General features: G+C 44.4%; 1 protein-coding gene across 1 annotated transcript in view; it reads right to left on the reverse strand.

Annotated features, from left to right (window-relative positions):
• The window catches only part of C1H4orf48 (chromosome 1 C4orf48 homolog), a 63,297-nt gene extending 44,392 nt beyond the window's left edge, over positions 1 to 18,905 (reverse strand). The window contains exon 1 of the mRNA XM_033931674.1: positions 18,794 to 18,905. The gene's annotated coding sequence lies outside the window, so the exon portion shown is untranslated. The remainder of the gene's footprint in view (positions 1 to 18,793) is intronic.
• Positions 18,906 to 19,494: the final 589 nt, after the last annotated feature.

Raw genomic sequence — 19,494 nt, forward strand, 5'->3', positions numbered from 1 at the left:
CACCTCCTCTTGAGCAGGCAGTAGTTTTTCGGCTAGTGCGCACTTAGCGCGCACTAATCCAGTGTGTGCACTAAAAACCCTAGCGTACCTTTGTAAAAGGAGCCCTGAGTGATAAATGACTATCATACTCCACAATGAAGAAATGGTGTGCAGACTTTCAGGATGGAAATTTTGAGACCGATAATGCAGCAAGGGCTGGGAGGCCTCAAACAGTGTCAGCTCTTGAAATTGTTGACCATGTCCATAACCTGATTTTGGCAGATCGGCAAATATCAGCTAAAACAATTGCTGACACACTACAGATATCCAGGGAACATGTTGGGTGTATGATCCACGAACAACTGGGTATGCAGAAGCTGTCAGCCAAGTGGGTGCCCAAATGTTTGAATGCTGACGAGAAATGAAGTCAAGTAGACACTTCCAAGTTGATTTTGCAGCATTTTAAGTGAGCTGGTGCCAACTTTTTGGAACGACTAGTTACAGTTGATGAAACAGGGTTATACCACTATGATCCTGAGACAAAACAACAGTCCATGCAATTGCAGCACTCATGTTCTCCAAGGCCAAGGAAATTCAAGACCCAAAAGTCAGCAGGAAAAGTCATGGCCACAGTGTTTTGGGATCAGGAAGGTGTTGTAATGACCGACTATTTTCCAAAGGGCCAAACAGTTAATGCAGACTACTACTGTAACTTGCTGTGCCAATTAAAGGAGGCATTTAAAAAAAAAAATGAGAGGGAAGCTGCGGAAAGGAGTTCTCTTTTTGCAAGACAATGCACCTGCTCACAAGGCTGTAAAAACGATGGATGTTTTGACACAGTTAGTGTTTCAGTACAAAGACCATCCACTTTACTCACCAGATCTTGCACCATCTGACTATTTTCTGTTTCCAAACTTTAAAAAGAGTTTGAAAGGATAACAACTTTCAAGTGATTGGAGGTGATTGCAGCAGCACAGCAGTATTTCACTGACCAGACATCAGAGTATTTTTTAAAAGGGTTACAGAAACTTCAGACACCAAGGCCCCGATTTTAGGCAGCTGTAGGCGTCCTACTTGGGAGAGTCTTTGGACGTCGTGTACCTGGACTTCAGTAAAGCTTTTGACAGTGTCCCACACCGCAGGCTGCTAAGCAAGATGGAATCGATGGGGTTAGGAGAGACACTAACTGCATGGGTCAATGATTGGCTGAGTGGCAGACTTCAGAGGGTGGTGGTTAATGGTACCCTCTCTAAAACATCAGAGGTGACCAGTGGAGTGCCGCAGGGCTCGGTCCTGGGTCCATTCCTTTTCAACATATTCATAGGGGATCTGACTCAAGGGCTTCAAGGTAAAATAACACTATTCGCCGATGACGCCAAACTATGTAATATAGTAAGTGAATGCAGTTTACAGAATTATATGGCGCAGGACCTGCTTACATTGGAAAGTTGGTCCTCAACCTCGCAGCTAGGCTTCAGTGCTAAGAAATGTAAGGTCATGCACCTCGGAAGCGGAAATCCATGCAGGACGTACTTCTTGAACGGAGAAACTTTAACTAGGACTTCAGCAGAACGAGATTTAGGAGTAATCATCAGTGCAGACATGAAAACTGCCAATCAAGTGGAGAAGGCTTCATCTAAGGCAAGGCAGATATTGGGTTGTATCAATAGAAGTTTCGTCAGCCGAAAGCCTGAAGTCATAATGCCATTGTACAGGGCCATGGTGAGACCTCATCTGGAGTACTGTGTGCAATTCTGGAGGCCACATTACAGTAAAGATGTACGCAGAATTGAATCGGTTTAGCGGACGGCCACCAGGATGATCTCAGGGCTCAAGGGTCTCTCGTACGAAGAGAGACTGAACAAATTGCAGCTCTACACTCTTGAGGAACATAGGGAGAGGGGAGACATGATTGAAACATTTAAGTACCTCACGGGACATGTCGAAGTGGAAGATGATATTTTCTTTCTCAAGGGACCCTCGGCCACAAGAGGGCACCTGCTCAAACTCAGGGGCGGAAAATTTCACGGCGACACCAGAAAGTATTTCTTCACAGAGAGAGTGGTTGATCATTGGAACAAGCTTCCAGTGCAGGTGATCGAGGCAGACAGCGTGCCAGATTTTAAGAATAAATGGGATACCCATGTGGGATCCCTACGAGGGTCAAGATAAGGAAATTGGGTCATTAGGGCTTAGACAGGGGGTGGGTAAGCAGAGTGGGCAGACTTGATGGGCTGTAGCCCTTTTCTGCCGTCATCTTCTATGTTTCTATGTTTCTACAGCTGTCTAATCAGCCAATCGGGATGCATATTTTTTTAAAAAAATGCTCCCCAGGCAGGCCGCCTATATTGAAGGCGCCTCCGGAAGCCCAGGGAGGCCCGCAAGACGCCTAAGCTCGCCTAAGGGCCTTAGGCGGATCTTAGGCGAACCTAGGCAGCCCTACGCGTCTCCCTAGTAGAGGAAGAGATGCTTACAATGTAGGCCAACAAAATGCTGGTCTACATTGTAAGTAGACGCGGCCGCTATACTTATTGCGGCAAGGGATCTCTCTGCCGCTATAAGTACAGCGGGCAGCGGCCGCCTGTCCAATTGCCGGCAGGAGGGTGCCCAAACCCTCCTGCCAGAAGATGCCCCCCTGACACTACCGATCGCTGGCAGGAGGGTGCCCAAACCCTCCTGCCGCCCCCCCCCCGACACTACCGATCACCGGCAGGAGGTTGCCCAATCCCTCCTGCCGGAAGACGCACCCCCCCTGCGCTAACAGCCCCCAAACCTCCCCCTCACCAAACTAACCTTTTCTTGTTGGCCAGACGGAACTTGCCCATCCAACCGGCAGGCCCGCCTCGTCGAAATGAGGCGGGCCCCCCCTTCACGGCCCATCCTTCCGAAGCCTAAGTGGGGATGGGCGGACCCGCTATGCCTAAGGCCTGATTGGTCCAGGCTTCTAGAGCCTGGGCCAATCAGGCCTTAGGCTTCGGAAGGATGGGCCGGGAAGGGGCAGGCCTGCCTCATTTCGACGAGGCAAGCCTGCCGGATGGACGGGCAACACCCGTCTGGCCAAGAAAAGGTTAGTTTGGTGGGGGGGAGGTTTGGGGGCTGTTAGCGCGGGGGGGGTGCGGAGGGGGTGCCGGTGATCGGTAGTGTCGGGGGGGGCAGCAGGAGGGTTTGGGCACCCTCCTACCAGTGATCGGTAGTGTCGGGTGGGGGGGCGGTCGGTAGTGTCTGGGGGGCATCTTCCGGCAGGAGGGTTTGGGCACTCTCCTGCCGGCAATCGGACAAGTGGCCGCAGCCCGCTATACTTATAGCGGCAGAGAGATCCCTTGCCGCGATAAGTGTAGCGGGCCATGTCTAATCTAACCCGATTCTCTAACCAGCGTCTGTACCATGGACGCTGGTTACAGAATCGGGGTTTAGTGTAGGCCCGATTCTGAATAGGACACCTCTCCCCGGCGTCCTATACAGAATCAGGGCCCAAGTGTGTCAAGTGTGTTGAACTCAGGGGTGAATATGTGGAATAACTTATACGTTTCAAATCTAGACAGAAAATTGAACCTGCCACATTCTGGGATAAAGTGGATCCTGTAATCGTCCCCACTGACCCTACTGACTTCGTAAATCACTGGCGCACCCTAAGTGAAACAACCTTGAACGAGTTAGCCCCTGAAAAAACCAAACATAGAACCTGCAGACCCTCAGACAAGTGGTTCGACTCCGAACTCCTCCTACAAAAAAGGCATTGCAGACAACTTGAAAGATCTTGGAGAAAAAAGAAAAATGATCAAACCAAATCCGCTTGGAGAACCCAAATCAAACTATATAACATCAAACTTAAGGAAAAGCGCAAAACATACTACACTAAACTAATTGGCACAAACACCTCTGACACAAAAACACTCTTCAACTTAGTAAAAAAACTTACGGACACAAACCCATTCCTTGCCACTCAAGGCAATAAACCACCAACAGCTTCCCAACTAGCAGACCATTTCAAACACAAGATCATTACAATTAGAACTACCTTCAACAACTCAACTACCAAACTCTACGAGATAATAACAACCCCCACAACGGAAGAAGCCATATCTGCAGACAGAACATGGACCACCTTCCCAACTCTACAATGGCCTGATTTGAACCGACTATACAAAAAATACAGCCACACCTCATGCGACTTGAACTACTGCCCATCGTATCTGCTTACAAATGCCTCCCTTAAATTCAAAACCAGCCTCATGCAATGGATACAAAGCACTCTCATTGAAGGTCAATTCCCACAAGATCTTGGAGAGATTATAATCACACCCCTACTGAAAGACCAAAAAGGCCCTATAGACGCTCCTACCAACTATAGACCTATCGCTTCGATCCCATTATATGTCAAACTGATTGAAGGACTTGTGGCTCAATACCTCACCAACTACCTAGTTGACCATAATATACTTCATTCCTCTCAATCAGGATTTAGATCTCACCACAGCACGGAAACACTACTAGCAACACTACTAGACATATCCCGACAATACCTCAGTAAAGGACACAGGATCCTAATTATCCAACTAGATCTTTCCGCCGCCTTCGATCTAGTTGATCATACCATACTACTCCAGATACTTGATGCAATAGGGATCTCAGGGGTGGTTTACAACTGGTTCCAAGGATTCCTTAAAACAAGAACGTACAGAGTTAAGACAAACGACACGAAATCTAACCCATGGTCAAATCCATGCGGAGTCCCGCAGGGGTCTCCACTATCGCCCATTCTATTCAATCTCTTCATCTCCTCCCTCGGTACCACTTTAGACAACCTAAATGTAACATCATTCAGCTACGCAGATGACATAACTATTCTCCTCCCCTTCGAAACCCAAGACCACACCTCAACAGGACACCTGGAAATAATTCTGGATGAAGTAGAAAAATGGATGACAAACCATAAACTGAAACTAAACTCGGACAAAACCAAATTCCTAATGCTTGAAACGGACAAAAACCCATCCATAACAGACCTAGAAATTAAAGCAACCAAATACCCAATCCAGACCTCACTCAAAATCCTGGGAGTGCTGATAGACAGATGCTGCACTATGCAGACTCAAATCAACAAAACTACCCAAAAAGCATTCTTCACAATGCGCAACTTAAGAAAAATAAGGAAATTCTTTGACAAAGAACACTACAGGATCATTGTACAATCCCTGGTACTAGGTCTTGTGGACTACTGCAATATCCTATATCTACCATGCCCCACAAACATGATCAAAAAACTACAGACCGTTCAGTACACAGCTCTTAGACTAATCTACTCACTCGGAAAATTTGACCACATCACCAATGCCTACCTAGACTCACATTGGCTACCGATTCGAGCCAGAATTCAATTCAAACTATACTGTCTACTCTTCAAAGTAATTAACGGTACTGCACCTACCTATCTAAACGATCGCCTAAACCGTAACCTTCCACCCAGAACAAGAAGAACACTGACACCATTCTCATACCCACCACTCAAGGGTACTCATCGCAAAAAGCTTTATGATAGCCTCCTGGCAACACATGCAGCAAAACTTGAACCCTCCATCACCAGATTGTTAACCACAACATCTGACCTCAAGGCATTCCGTAAAGAAATCAAAACGACTGTTAAAAATATGTTCAGAGTGGACCAAGATGGCGGCGATGTAGAGAAGCTGCGAGAGACGCTGACAACAAGCTCCTAGCCTGTATTTTCATTATACCTGATATTGATGCCTTCTAAGAGGAAAGGAGTGCTTAGGGTCTCTGCCTCGTCGGCCCTGACGTCCACCCCGATTCAACAGACGATGGATCGTTTCTTCGCGCCTTCTCGGGCGCCCATACAAGCTGAAGTGGAGAGCTCGGCTTTGGGCAGTGACGGGAGGGAGTCACTGGCCCTTTCGGGCACTGAGACATCGCTGTCTCCTTCGGCCCCAATGACGCCTTCGTGTCTGGCAACAGCCGAAACGCTGTGGCGAGAGACACACGCTTCCGGAAGTGAAAGTGTGGGGTCTCTCGGCGAGGACACAGCGTTGTCGGCAGAACGGCAGATGGAAACAACAACAGCAGAGAGAGGGGATTTTTCTCTCTCCCAGATGGAGGTCTCCATGAATAGTATCTGGCAATTGCTGCAGAGGATGGAAGGGAAAATTGAAAAATCAACTGAAGAGGTAACAAAATTAAATGAGAAATTGGAATTATTGACTGGGTCAGTTGAATCTATGAAGTTAGAGTATACAGGCCAAGCCAAGCAAATGCAGGTGGATATACAACAATTGCAACAATTCAAATTGGCTTCAATCAAAGACAGCTCCACCATTCATAAGAAATTAGAACAATTTGAAAATTTTAATAGGCGTTTGAACCTCCGCTTTCTAAATTTTCCTCAAATTTCAGGAATGTTACCTATTGATTTGTTGAAAAGATACTTCATTGAGAATTTGGAAATTTCTTCAAACTGTATTCCTCCAATTAATAAAATTTATTACCTACCAAATAAAAAGATGCCTGACGGAAAAGGAAAGGTAAATGGAAATGAGATTGGGAAAGTAAGAGAAGGAGAGACAAATGTGATAGATTTTGCAAATGTGACGGCTTTACTGGAACAAACGATAACATCTGAAATGGACAGAGCAACATTACTAGTATCATTTGTTTTTGAAAAGGATGTGAATATGATTATGAAATTGTTTTTTAAAAATTCCCAAAAATTATTTGGGGGACGGAAAATATGGATATATCCTGATGTAGCTAAGACTACACAAGAACGGAGGAAAGAATTTCTTGCAATGCGACAACAGACTATAAATATTGGAGCAACATTTTTATTGGTGTATCCCTGCAAATGCCTGGTTAGGTACTTGGGTGTTAAATATGTTTTTTTCTCTCCTAACCATCTGAAGGAATTTCTAGATGTTAAGCAGATCATTAAGGATTAAGGGATAATAATAGTAATGGGCGCTAGATACATTATGCCTTTTTTGTTTGTATTATTCCTCTAAATTTCTCTCTAATTTTAGTTTTGGTCACCCCCTGTTTATTGTGGTCTAAGAAGGGGTATATCACTATGATAAATGTTGTAAAAGTATTATTGTGTTAAAAAATTTCTTCCCTGTATTCAATGTAACAAGAATTAATTCTTGTAAAATAAGATTGTATAATTATAAATAAAAAATAAAAAAAAAAGAAATCAAAACACTGCTGTTCAAAAAGTATATACAATCTACCTAATCTCCCTCTCCTCATCCCCCAAAGAAATCAAAACACTGCTGTTCAAAAAGTATAAACAATCTACCTAATCTCCCTCTCCTCTTCCCCACTTCTCCGACCAGGCTCTGCTCACTCCCTGGCACCATACCCTCAATCAACCAATAAAAAACAATAAACAAAAAAATAAATAAATACAAAAAAAAAAAAAAAAAAGGCAAATAAAGCTAACTGAAACCTAAATTATCTCACTGAAATCGACTATCCACCAACGTATGGAATCAGACTACTTACTATGTAATGTAATGTAACCTGACTTATCTTCCGATGTTATTAAGTCTTTACCATCATTCTGTTATTAAGTCTATATCCTCAATCTGTATTCTCCAATGTCATGTACCCTCCTGGAAATGTCCAGTTCTCTTCTTATGTAATCCGCTTTGAACCACAAGGTACAAGCGGAATAAAAATCACTAATGTAATGTAATGTAATGTTTCATGGCTGCACGTCATTCCCTTCTTGGTTAGGCTGAGAACTTTTCAACACCCCCCTCGTATGGGGGGGAATGTGTGTATGTTGGAAGACCTTGCAAAAATATTAGACTGGTTCACACACCTGATCACATGTTACCAGGGCCATTCCGAAGGCTGTGTGAGTAGCATAAGAGAGAAAGATGTGCAAAAATTGCTCCCTATTCATTGTTTCCCCTGCTTGGTTGCAGCATAGTGAGCAAGACAGATCAGAATGGGCTGGAGTTAGCTTTGACGGCAACTCCAGCAGTGGGGGCAAGGTAACCGATGTCAGACATGACTTCTACAGTCTGTATCCTGGATCACAAGCAAATGTGCATATTTTATACCACCTTCACATCAATTGAGTACAGGTCTTACCTATCCCGTGGGGGGGGGGGGGGGTTGACATCTTATAGTGGAACTTAGCAAGTAAAATGAATACAGTAATTACTGGATTGTTCTCTTGGACTTCCGCGGCTGGTGTCATGATCGTTGCTGTTGTCCGGGACTTGCTGCATCTGGGTAGGGTACCCTGAAGAAAGCCACAGTATGATGGTTGAAATGTTGGTTCTACCTACCCAGACGTGGTGAGATCCGGAAAACAGCAACAATATTTCTGGATTGTTAGTTAAACATTGCTTTAATTAATGTGACTGTTGGGAAGACTGGATGAACCACACAGATCTTTACTATTACTGTTACTAAGTTACAAGGGGACATTTCGCACAGGGTGTGATTCTGGATCAGGATGTTCTCCCTATAATTTTTTTCACAGTAGGAGATATACTCAGTACATTGCAGATCACAAGCTTTGTTAGTGGTGGTTCCAACAATAACAATTGTTGGATATTTTTTCTTTTAGACAAGTTAGATTATTTATGTATAGAGAGTCAATGTTTCAGATTGAAGGAGCAAAGAGATGGAATGAACTGCCTTTTGATTTATGTGTTACATTTTTGTAAGCAGCTAAAAACATTATTATTCACTCAAGTGTATTGCACTTAAGCATTAGATATATTCCTACTGTATGTGATTAATGATTACATGATTTATTTAAGTACTGTATTAGATATCCAAAGCAGTATGTAATATTTGGATGGGTTTTTTGGTTTTTTTTTTTGTATGTCTTGTCTTGTGTATTGTTTTATTGTGTATGTATTAATGATTTGCACCCTGTTTAGAAGTATGGGATAATGCAGTCTATAAATATTTTAAATAAAATAAATATAGAAAAAACATGTCATTAGACATTCAGCCTGAGAAGGCAAAAATAGTTTATGACATGGAAATTTCCTAATCTCCAAAAAAAACAAAAACCTGTGGTTTTAACTAAGACTAGAGAAGATTTAAAGAGGGTTGCTTCTGTTTGGATTTCAGGTGCCACTAGCTGACTTCCATACAATCTTTTAGTTGTTTACTTAGGGCTCCTTTTACGAAAAGGCAGCAGAGATTTCTACTGCAGGCCGGCAAAGAATTCTATGAGCATGAGAGCATTTACCTTGCTGGCCCACAGTAAAAACCTTTACTGCCATTTAGTAAAACCCAGCATTAATGTTATCCTTTGGAAGATTCAGGAAATGGCAGGATGGGAGATTTCTTCACTCACAGATGGAAAATATTTTTGCTGTTTTTGTACGCTCTCTTTTTATTAGCAGATTCAGAAGGCTACAATTGGATGTAGGTGTGATAGTGATCCTCCTTGCTCTGAGAGATCTCATTGGTTCTTTGGTTTCCATATATATTCATTTGTTACATTTGATGGCACAGTCTCTAAAAAAAATCAAAATTTAGAGAAATGAATGGACTATATTTCCATAAAGATGAGCTAATTATACTGAACATGGACTGTCACTCCTATTAAAAATCTGGAAGCAAGAACAAAAAATTTAGAACTTTAAATGATATACAGCTGGGGGCCCACACTTTTTTGGCTTGCGAGCTACTTTTAAAATAACCAAGTCACAATGATCTACCAACAATAAAAATCCTAAACATATACCCCCTCTTTTACTAAGGCTAGCATGCGCTAAGTACTAATGCGCCCATTATATTCTATGGATTAGCGAGCGCTAAATCGGCTAGCGTGCCTTAGTAAAAGACCCCCATATTTATTTATATATATACTGAGTGCACCTCTTCTGTCCTCCAGACCTCGTTCCATTCCCCAACCAACATATCTCTCTGTCCCTCCAGGAATCCAACTTTTCTTCCTCCCTCCTCCACCCCTTTTGGCAACATGTCTCCCTCTCTCTCCCTCCTCTGTTATGATCTTGAATCTCTCTGTTCTTCCTCAGGGTCTCTCCCCCTCTGTCTCTTCTGTCTGCACCTCTCATAGTCCAATATCTGCCCCCCTCTCTTCTGCCTCCCCTTTGTTTCAGGTTTCTCCCTCTCTCTTACTTCTGCTAACATTTTGAGTCCTCCCACCTTTGGTCCAGGTCTTTCTGTCTCTTTCACTCTCTTTGTCTTCCCCCTCCCCAGTGCCTGTCATCTCTCTCTCCTCGGTTCAGGGTGTTTCCCCTCTCTACTCCCTCTAGTCCAGCATCTGCCCTGTCTTCCCCCTCCCTTTTGGTTCAAGTCTGCTTTACCTTCCCTCCTCAAGGTCCTTTTTTCTCTCCCCCCCCCACCCCCCGATTCAGCATCTCTAAGGCAACCCCCATCCCGACGGGGCCCTCACGACGGGCATAGCCTTACCCCAACGGGCGGGATCTTATCTCTGCTGCTTCCTGCACACAGTGACTGTCAGGTCCTCAGACTGGATCATCCAGCAGGATTGCAACTGTCAGTTCTCGCCTCCGTTCTTCCCTCTGGGCCTAACTACCACAGTTTAAAGTTAATTATGGCAGCCTGCAGAGCAAACCTAGCAGGCTACCGTCGGTCTCTGTAGCACATTCCCTCTGCTGCAGTCCCGCACCTCCTCTGACGTCAGGGGCAGGACCGCGGCAGAGGGAATGTGCTGTGGAGGCTGATGGCAGCCTGCTAGGTTCACTCTGCAGGCTGCTGTAATTACTTTAAAGGTGAGACAGTGACAAAAGACGCTAGGGAGAACACTGGCTCTGCGATCTATCGACGTTGCCTTTGCGATTGATGTTTTGGGCACCCCTGGTATACAGCATTGGTAAAGAAGTAACGTCAAGGAGGTGGGGATACCTAGGTTTAGGTGACAAGAATGCATCTAAATTCCAGTATACTAGTCATTTATGGGGGCAGTTTTATAATACTATAACTCCAGTTACAGTATGTGTCCAGATAATTGTGATAGGAGCATATAAATGACTCCTGGATGCCTGGTGTTATAGTATACTAGTGTAACCCAATATCTAGCAGTGCCTGGCATTTATAGACAAACATTTACACCAGCCATAGAGTTGGCATAATTGTAGCCATATTAATGTGAATGAACACATGCAACTTACAATATTCCATAAGTTACACATGTGAGAGCTCCCACCACTCATGCTCTGTTCATGTATATACCCCTCATGCATTTATTTTGTGAATTCATGCATACAACAGGCATGAATCTGTGAGTGCCTAGTTATAGAACTACCCTTCAGATGTATAGGTGATCACATATGTGCATAAATGGCAATATTCTGGATATACACTATTCTGTAGCAGAAAGAAAGGAACTGTGCGCAAGGAAATCCTCATCTCCGAGATCTGGAGAAATTGTTAAGAACATAAGAATTGCCACTGCTGGGTCAGACCAGTGGTCCATCGCGCCCAGCGTCCGCTCCCACAGCGGCATCCAGGTCAAAGGTCAGAGCCTAAACTGAGATCAATCCTGCGTACGTTCCGGTTCAGCAGGAACTTGTCCAACCTTGTCTTGAATCCCTGGAGGGTGTTTTCCCCTATAACAACCTCTGGAAGAGCATTCCAGTTTTCCACCACTCTCTGGGTGAAGAACTTCCTTACGTTTGTACGGAATCTATCCCCTTTTAACTTTAGAGAGAGCCCTCTCGTTCTTCTTACCTTGGAAAGGGTGAACAACCTGTCTTTATCTACTAAGTCTATTCCCTTCAGTATCTTGAATGTTTCTATCATGTCCCCTCTCAGTCTCCTCTTTTCGAGGGAGAAGAGGCCCAGTTTCTCTAATCTCTCGCTGTATGGCAACTCCTCCAGCCCCTTAACCATTTTAGTTGCTCTTCTCTGGACCCTTTCGAGTAGTACTGTGTCTTCTTCTTTTACGGCGAACAGTGCTGGACGCAATATTCCAGGTGAGGGCGTACCATGGCTCGGTACAGCGGCATGATAACCTTCTTCGATTTGTTCGTGATCCCCTTAATCATTCCTAGCATTCTGTTCGCCCTCTTCGCTGCCACCGCATATTGCGCGGATAGCTTCATCGACTTATCGACCAGTACTCCTAAGTCTCTTTCCTAGCAGTCTCACCAAGAACCGCTCCGGACATTCTGTATTCGTGTATAAGATTTTTGTTACCGCCATGCATCACCTTACACTTATCCACGTTAAACCTCATTTGCCATGTCGCAGCCCATTTCTTAAGCATGTTTATGTCCTGTTGCAGGTCTTCACAATCCTTCTGCGTCTTCACTACTCTGAATAGCTTTGTATCGTCTGCAAATTTAATCACCTCGCTTGTCGTACCAATTTATAGGTCGTTTATAAATATGTTGAAGAGCAAGGGTCCAAGCACCGAACCCTGCGGCACTCTGCTTGTGATGCTTTTACATTACATTACATTACTGATTTCTATTCCGCCTCAACCTTGCAGTTCTGGGAGGATTACAAAAGAGACAACTGGACATTTCCAGGATAATTACAGAGAGAATTCTGGTCATTTCCAGGAGAAGTTACAAGAATAATGGAGCTGTATATTTCAAGAGCTACAAAATAGGAAATAGTGCAGATCCAGTATATATACCGTTAGGGAAGCAGTTGACATGCTTGAGGCTAAAGAGAAGGGAACTGGTGAAGGGGGGAGGAGGGGGGAATTGCGTTGAGGGGGGTCTGTTTGGGGTTAAGCCATCTGTATAAATTTTTTGAATAGGTGGGTTTTGATTTCTTTGCGAAAATATTTGTAGTCGTTTGTTGTTATCAGCAGGTTGGAGATAGTGTGGTCCAGTTTCGCTGCATTCGTCACCAGCATACTGTCAAATATCTTCTTGCGCTGGGTGCCTTTGAGTGGGGGGTAGGTAAAAGGGGTCTTATTTCTTCTTTGCCTAGTGGTGGCATTTTGGTACAGGCGGTTGTTTAGGTAATTGGGGGCTATGCCATTTATTGCTTTGAATAATAGACAGTATAGTTTGAATTGAATTCGTGCTTGTATTGGTAACCAGTGTGAGTCCAGGTAGGCCGCGGTGACGTGGTCAAATTTTCTCAGTGAGTAGATTAATCTGAGTGCAGTGTTTTGAATTGTCTGTAGTTGTTTTATCATTGTTGCAGGGCTTTTCCAGTCCGAGTATTGTCCATTTACCCCCACTCTCTGTTTCCTATCCGCCAACCAGTTTTTTATCCACATGAGTATGTCACCCTCGATTCCATGGTTCGCAATTTTTCATAGTAGTTGATCATGCGGGACCTTGTCAAACGCCTTCTGAAAATCCAGATATACAATGTTGACTGGCTCACCCTTGTCTATCTGCCTGTTTAATCCCTCAAAGAAGTGCAACAAGTTTGTCAAGCAAGATCGCCCCTTGCTGAAGCCATGCTGGCTGGTCCTCATCAGATTGTGTCCGTCAAGGTGATCAATGATGCGGTCCTTTATCAGCGCCTCTACCATTTTTCTCGGTACCGAGGTCAGATTCACCAGTTTGTAGTTTCCCAGGTCTCCTCTCAAACCTTTCTTGAAGATCAGCGTAACATTCGCCACTTTCCAGTCTTCCGGAATCCTTCCCGATTTGATCAACAGATTGGCTATCAGTTGAAGCAGTTCAGCTATAGTCCCTTTCAGTTCCTTGATTACCATCGAATGGATGCCATCCGGTCCCGGGGATTTATCATTTTTAAGCCTATCAATCTGCCTGCATTCCTCTTCTAGACTAACCAGCAACCCTGTCAGTTTCCCGTCTTCGTTTCCCACTTATAGCCTGTCAGCTTCCAGTATGTTGTGTATATCCTCTTCAGTAAATACAGATGAATAAAATGTGTTCAGTTTGTCGGCGATGGCTTTGTCCTCCTTTAGCACTCCCTTTATTCCATGGTCATCCAACGGCCCCACCGCTTCCTTCGCGGATCGTTTCCCCTTAATATATCAAAAGAACAGCTTGAAGTTTTTCGCCTCTTTGGCTATTTTGTTCCTCGTAGTCTCTTTTGGCCCCTCTTACCGCCTTGTGGGACCTTCTTTGATGCTGTTTGTGCTTTTTCCAGTTTTCATCCATTTTTGACCTTTTCCATTCCTTAAACAAAGTCTTGTCTCTGATTGCTTCCTTCACCGCTACAATGAGCCACACCAGTTCCTTGTTCTTTTTCCTCTTGGATCCCTTGTTGATATGTGGTATATATAGATTTTGTGCCTCGGTGACCGTGTCCTTAAAAAGGGACCATGCTTCACTACAAGAAAGAGCCTGGAGTTCAGAGACATGCCTTGCTGATGGAATAGCGACCAGAAAGACCATTTTGAGTGTCAAGTCCAAGATGGAAGCATCCCTAAGGGGCTCAAAGGGAGTCTTGGAAAGACTAGACAGCACCAGGTTGCGATCCCATGAAGGGAACAGCAGAGTAATTGATGGTCTAATGCAAAGAGCCCCTTACAGAAATCTGGCCGTCAGGGTGAAACACCAAAGACAAAGGACGACCCCGGGCTCGAAAACAAGAGAACTCAGCCACTTAGACCCAAAGAGATGTCGCAATGAGACCGTGATCAAGACCAGCCTAGAAAAAAGCCAGCACAACCGAAAGTGGAGCGGAATACAGCTCCGCTTGGTCCTGAGCTAACCAAGGCTGGAAAGTCTTCCATGCCATAGCTTAAGAAGATACAGTAGTCAACTTCTTAGAGATGAGAAAAGTGCTAAGGACCATATCAGAAGAGCCCTTGTGGTCTAAAACTGCACACTCAAGAGCCATGCCATAAGAGCAAAGTGACCCGAGTTCTGCATAAGTGGGTCAGGATGGCCACTCAACCGAAGGTTACGACCCTAACTAAGATGCATCAGATCAGTCTGGAGCCACTAGAATGATACAGCCCGGATGGTCCACAATCTGCCAACTCGGCCTATCTTGGGCCAGGAAGGAAAGACATACAGGAGGATTCCCTGAGACCACAGTGTCAAAACCCTCGCTTCCGAGCTCAGACCTTTAACTAAAGAATTGATCTGCTTTCATGTTCTTTGCCTTGGACATGAGGTTGAAGCGGAACTGATCTTAGCACCGCACAATGGTTCAGAATGCCGCCGGTGCCAGCACCACCTCACCCTGATACAAGGGCTGTCTGCTGAGGAAGTCGGCCTGAACAATGTCGACTCCCGCCACATCCACTGCTGAGAGCACCTGGAGGTGGTGTTCCGCCCACAGAAAGAGAAGGTGGACCTCCTAAGCCAGAAAGTTGCTCCTGGCACTTCCCTGGCAGTGCTACTGCCATTACATTGTCAGAGAAGACTGTCTTGCTTGGCCCTCCAGAGTCTTCTGCAAGCACATTAGAGCCAGCCGAATGGCTCTGAGCTCCAACTGGTTGATCGACCATTTCCACTGAGAGGGTATCAAATATCCCTGAAGGGGATGCCAAGTGCAGTGGACTCCCCAGAAGGTTGGCATCTGTCAGCACCATGACCCAGGAGGCAATCTGCAGGGATATGCCCTTGTATAGTGATTGCAGGAGAAACCACCAATCATGCTGGCCCAAGCCTCCAGAGTCCACGTAAGACTGGTCTATAACACATCTCTGTGCAGAGCCTAGCGAGAAAGTAAGACATGCTGGAAAGGATGCATGCATGCTCTCGCCCAAGGAACCAGATCCAATGTGGCAGCCATGGATCCAAGAACCTGAAGATAATCCCACACCGTAGGAACTGGAGAAGTGAAGAAATCTGGGAAAGCAGATTCTGTCTGCATGCTCCTGGAAGACAGACGCAGCCCACAGCCATGTCGAAGAGAATACCCAGGTACTCCAAAGACTGCATGGATGAGAGACTGCCCTTTTTGTAATGCACAAACCAACCAAGGTCCTCTAGCATCGCCTGGATCACCTTATCCACTGTGTATAGACCCTCAGCCAACGAGGGAGGTCTGATTAGCCAGTCATCCAATACAAGGTGTACTTGCAGACCTATCTTACTGAAATAAGCCGCTACGAATAAGAATAAGAAGGTATGAGGAGCCGTCACTAGTCCAAATGGCAGAGCCAAAAACTGGTAATGGTTGTGTAAAACATGAAACCGCAAGTATCTGTGATGTGCTGGAAAGATCAGAATATGCAAGTATGCCCCCATGAATCCAGAGAGTCAAGGAACTCTTCTGGAGCCACCACTGCGACCTGTTTATGGATCTGTCCTGTAGCCTGCCTCAGCTCTCTTACAGTAGCTGGATCAGAGAATCGCTGCCTTATGCTGAGAATGCCTCTGCAATGTTGATCTTTGGGCTGCCAGTCAGACCCCATGCCTGACTGCACCTCCACCCCTGCGGATCGATGGACATATACCAGGATAGGAGGAGGTGAGAAGATGCAGTCGGCACCCTGTGAGACACCGTCAAGCCTCCTAAGGGCGCATAATAGCCTGCGGGCAACCCTTGCTTAACAGGTGAGACAACTTCAGGGACAGCACTGAGCTCCAATGAAAACGAAGCAGGCAGGCTAACAGGTACCCACTGGGATTGGCCTGTCTGCTACAGACATAAGTCTGTGTGTTCTCAACACAGGAAAAGCTGAAGAAATGCTCCAAGCACAAAAATCCCCAAAAAGGACTAAAAACACCAAATAAAATAATAAAATGTGGAGAACAGAATGAACACACTCCCGCAGGCACAAAGGAAAAAACTGTAGGTGGAGCTAAGGAACTCAGTGAAGTACAGAGGAGGCGCAGAGAAAAAAATCTGAACTGGATTCCTTCTGCAGATGACATGCGGCCATGGGGACACTACCCACTTGGCTAGAATGTCTCACCTATTGCACAACAGAACAGAGCAGAACAGAGAGGCTCCCTACTCCTCGCTAGTAGAAAGTAAGACTGAGGGGGTGGTACTCATCCCAGAGTGAAGTACAATAAAAACAAACAGTGGACTCTCTACAACCATGACAACTAATGGGAGTTTAACCTGAGGGTCAAGGCTACCAGTCCTGTTGTTGAAGAAACTCCTTCACTGTTTCAAGGGAGGGGTAATTGTGTTGCGTTTAGCACAACCAATTGTTTTGATAAGTGGTACATGGCCTAATGGGTTTTTTTTTCCTGCCATCAATTACTATTACTACTATTTATCATATCTATAGCACTGAAAGGTGTACGCAGCGCTGTACATTTTGACATTTAATAGATGGTCACTGCTCGGAAGAGCTTACAATCAAACTTGGATAGACAGACATGACCTATAGCAGTGGTCTCAAACTCAAACCCTTTACAGGGCCACATTTTGGATTTGTAGGTACTTGGAGGGCCTCAGAAAAAATAGTTAATGTCTTATTAAAGAAATGACAATTTTGCATGAGGTAAAACTCTTTCTAGTTTATAAATCTTTCCTTTTGGCTAACTCTTAATAATAATATTGTAATTTATAGCTAAAGAGACATATGATCAAGAAACTGTTTTATCTTACTTTTTATGATTATGATAAACATACCAAGGGCCTCAAAATAGTACCTGGAGGGCCGTGAGTTTGAGACCACTGACCTATAGGGTTAGGGATGCAGAACCTAAGGTGAGAGGATTTAGGAGTTCAAAGCAGTTTCAAAGAGGTGGACTTTTAACTTGGACTTGAACACTGCCAGAGACGGAGCCTGCTGTAGGGATTTGAGCAGTTTGTTCCAGGCATAAGACGCAGAAAGATAGAAGGGACAGAGTCTGGAGTTTTGGCATTTGTAGGTCAGTAAGAGGAATTTGAATTGTATTTGGAAATGGATGGGAAGACAATGAAGTGACTTTAGGAGATGGGTAACGTGAGTATAGCGGCTCTCATGGAATATGAGTTGTGCAGCCAAATTCTGCATGAACTGAAGGGGAGAAAGATGCCTGTGCAAAAGACCTGAGAGTAGCGAGTTGCAGTAATCTAAGCAAGAGGTTGGTCCTTATGCTTGGAAAGTGATACATGGCCAAATGTTGGTTTTTATTGCCATCATCTATTATAGTATCATGTTATGATGATTGCACGTAACATGTATTACTAGCACAGTCAGATTTGTTCAATCTGTAATTAGCTGTCTGATAACAATCTGTGTATCATCTACAATAATTGGTGATTAGTATTCTAGAGAAGTAACACTGTCAGGTTCATAAAAGCCAAGGTCAGAAATCAGCAATATATTTTCTTAGCCAAGAAGAGTTTTTAAGCTATAGATAAATTCTACAAACCCATCAAACAAGCATCTTCCAAGATGCAATAAAACAATTAATTCCAAAGAAAGGATTGCAGGAGTTCACCACTCTCCCTGAGATGCATTATACCAGAAGACAAATTATATGTGTGCATACAGACAACTAATTTTTCAACAACCCCCGACTGTGCCAGAAGAAAGATCTGGCACACACCCATTCTTTAATATATGCCAGCCTCTGTGGCTTCTGTCAGAGCAAATAAGTTGTGCTAATAATAAACTGCTCTTTGCCAGTGCTTAAAAAAGGCATTTGTGTTCCTGCATTACAGGCTTGCTGGCAGTGTTTGCCTCCCAATATGTAGGGAAAAAAAAAAAATCAAACAGATGCTCTTCCAGAGTTTGCCAGTGCATCCCACACCTCTTGAAGCCAATGCTTCCAAACCCTCCATTAAACAACAACAAAAAAATTAAATTAAATGTTTTCTAGTATACCAAGGGCATGCAATATACTGTGGGATGTGGACACAAGTGCAGCCTTGCTGTGTATTTGGGTGTCTGGCTGCTTCATCCCTACTGCATCATCACATCATTGAAAATACACGATGCATCACCGAGAAATAAATGGGGGGGGGGGGGGAAGATAAAGAAAAAAAAAAGACTTACCTCACCCACCGATGCAAAGGCCTTTTGAAGGATAGCCGATCTCCCTCTCTGGTATCCCTCTCAAGGCTTTGTGCTGATCTTTGAAATGGCCGCTGTTGGCTGGCAGCACGGCAGACTCACGCCCCTTCTCTTTAACCTCTGTTATTGCCATGGTGAGCTCCCATGGCAACAGAGCGCTGCACTGCAGGGCTCAGATTTAAAACTGAGAAGACGGAAAGAGAGCGAATGCTAATCCAGGAAAAGGTATTTAGTGGGAGACAAAAAGGCCTGTAGCTATGATGTAACCCACATCTCAGAACAGCACTAAAAGACAGAAGAGAACAGATGCTTGCTATATCTGCATTTTGCTTCAGGTCATCCTATGGAAGAGTCAGGATTTAACCTGTATCTAAATGTGAGGGGAATAGGCGGAAATTTTATAACTCACCAAATACTAGTGATCTAATACCAATATACATAATATATAGGTTACAATTTGCCATAGTTACAGTGCAAGATTTTTCAATACAAGTTTTTATCCTTATGACACATACCAAGGATCTAGTCAGTGACGTACCGTGTTTCCCCATGATATCTGGTTGACAGATTTGATATTCTATCACAGAAGAATAATAGAAATCACATGCTCTGTTTGCGTTTCCTTCGGTTAAGGGCTGCAAAAGTAAGAAATATCATGAACATACCCTTGCTTATCAGGCAGC

This window comes from Geotrypetes seraphini, chromosome 1 (genome assembly GCF_902459505.1).
Source record: "Geotrypetes seraphini chromosome 1, aGeoSer1.1, whole genome shotgun sequence".
NCBI classification, from domain to species: Eukaryota; Metazoa; Chordata; class Amphibia; order Gymnophiona; family Dermophiidae; genus Geotrypetes; species Geotrypetes seraphini.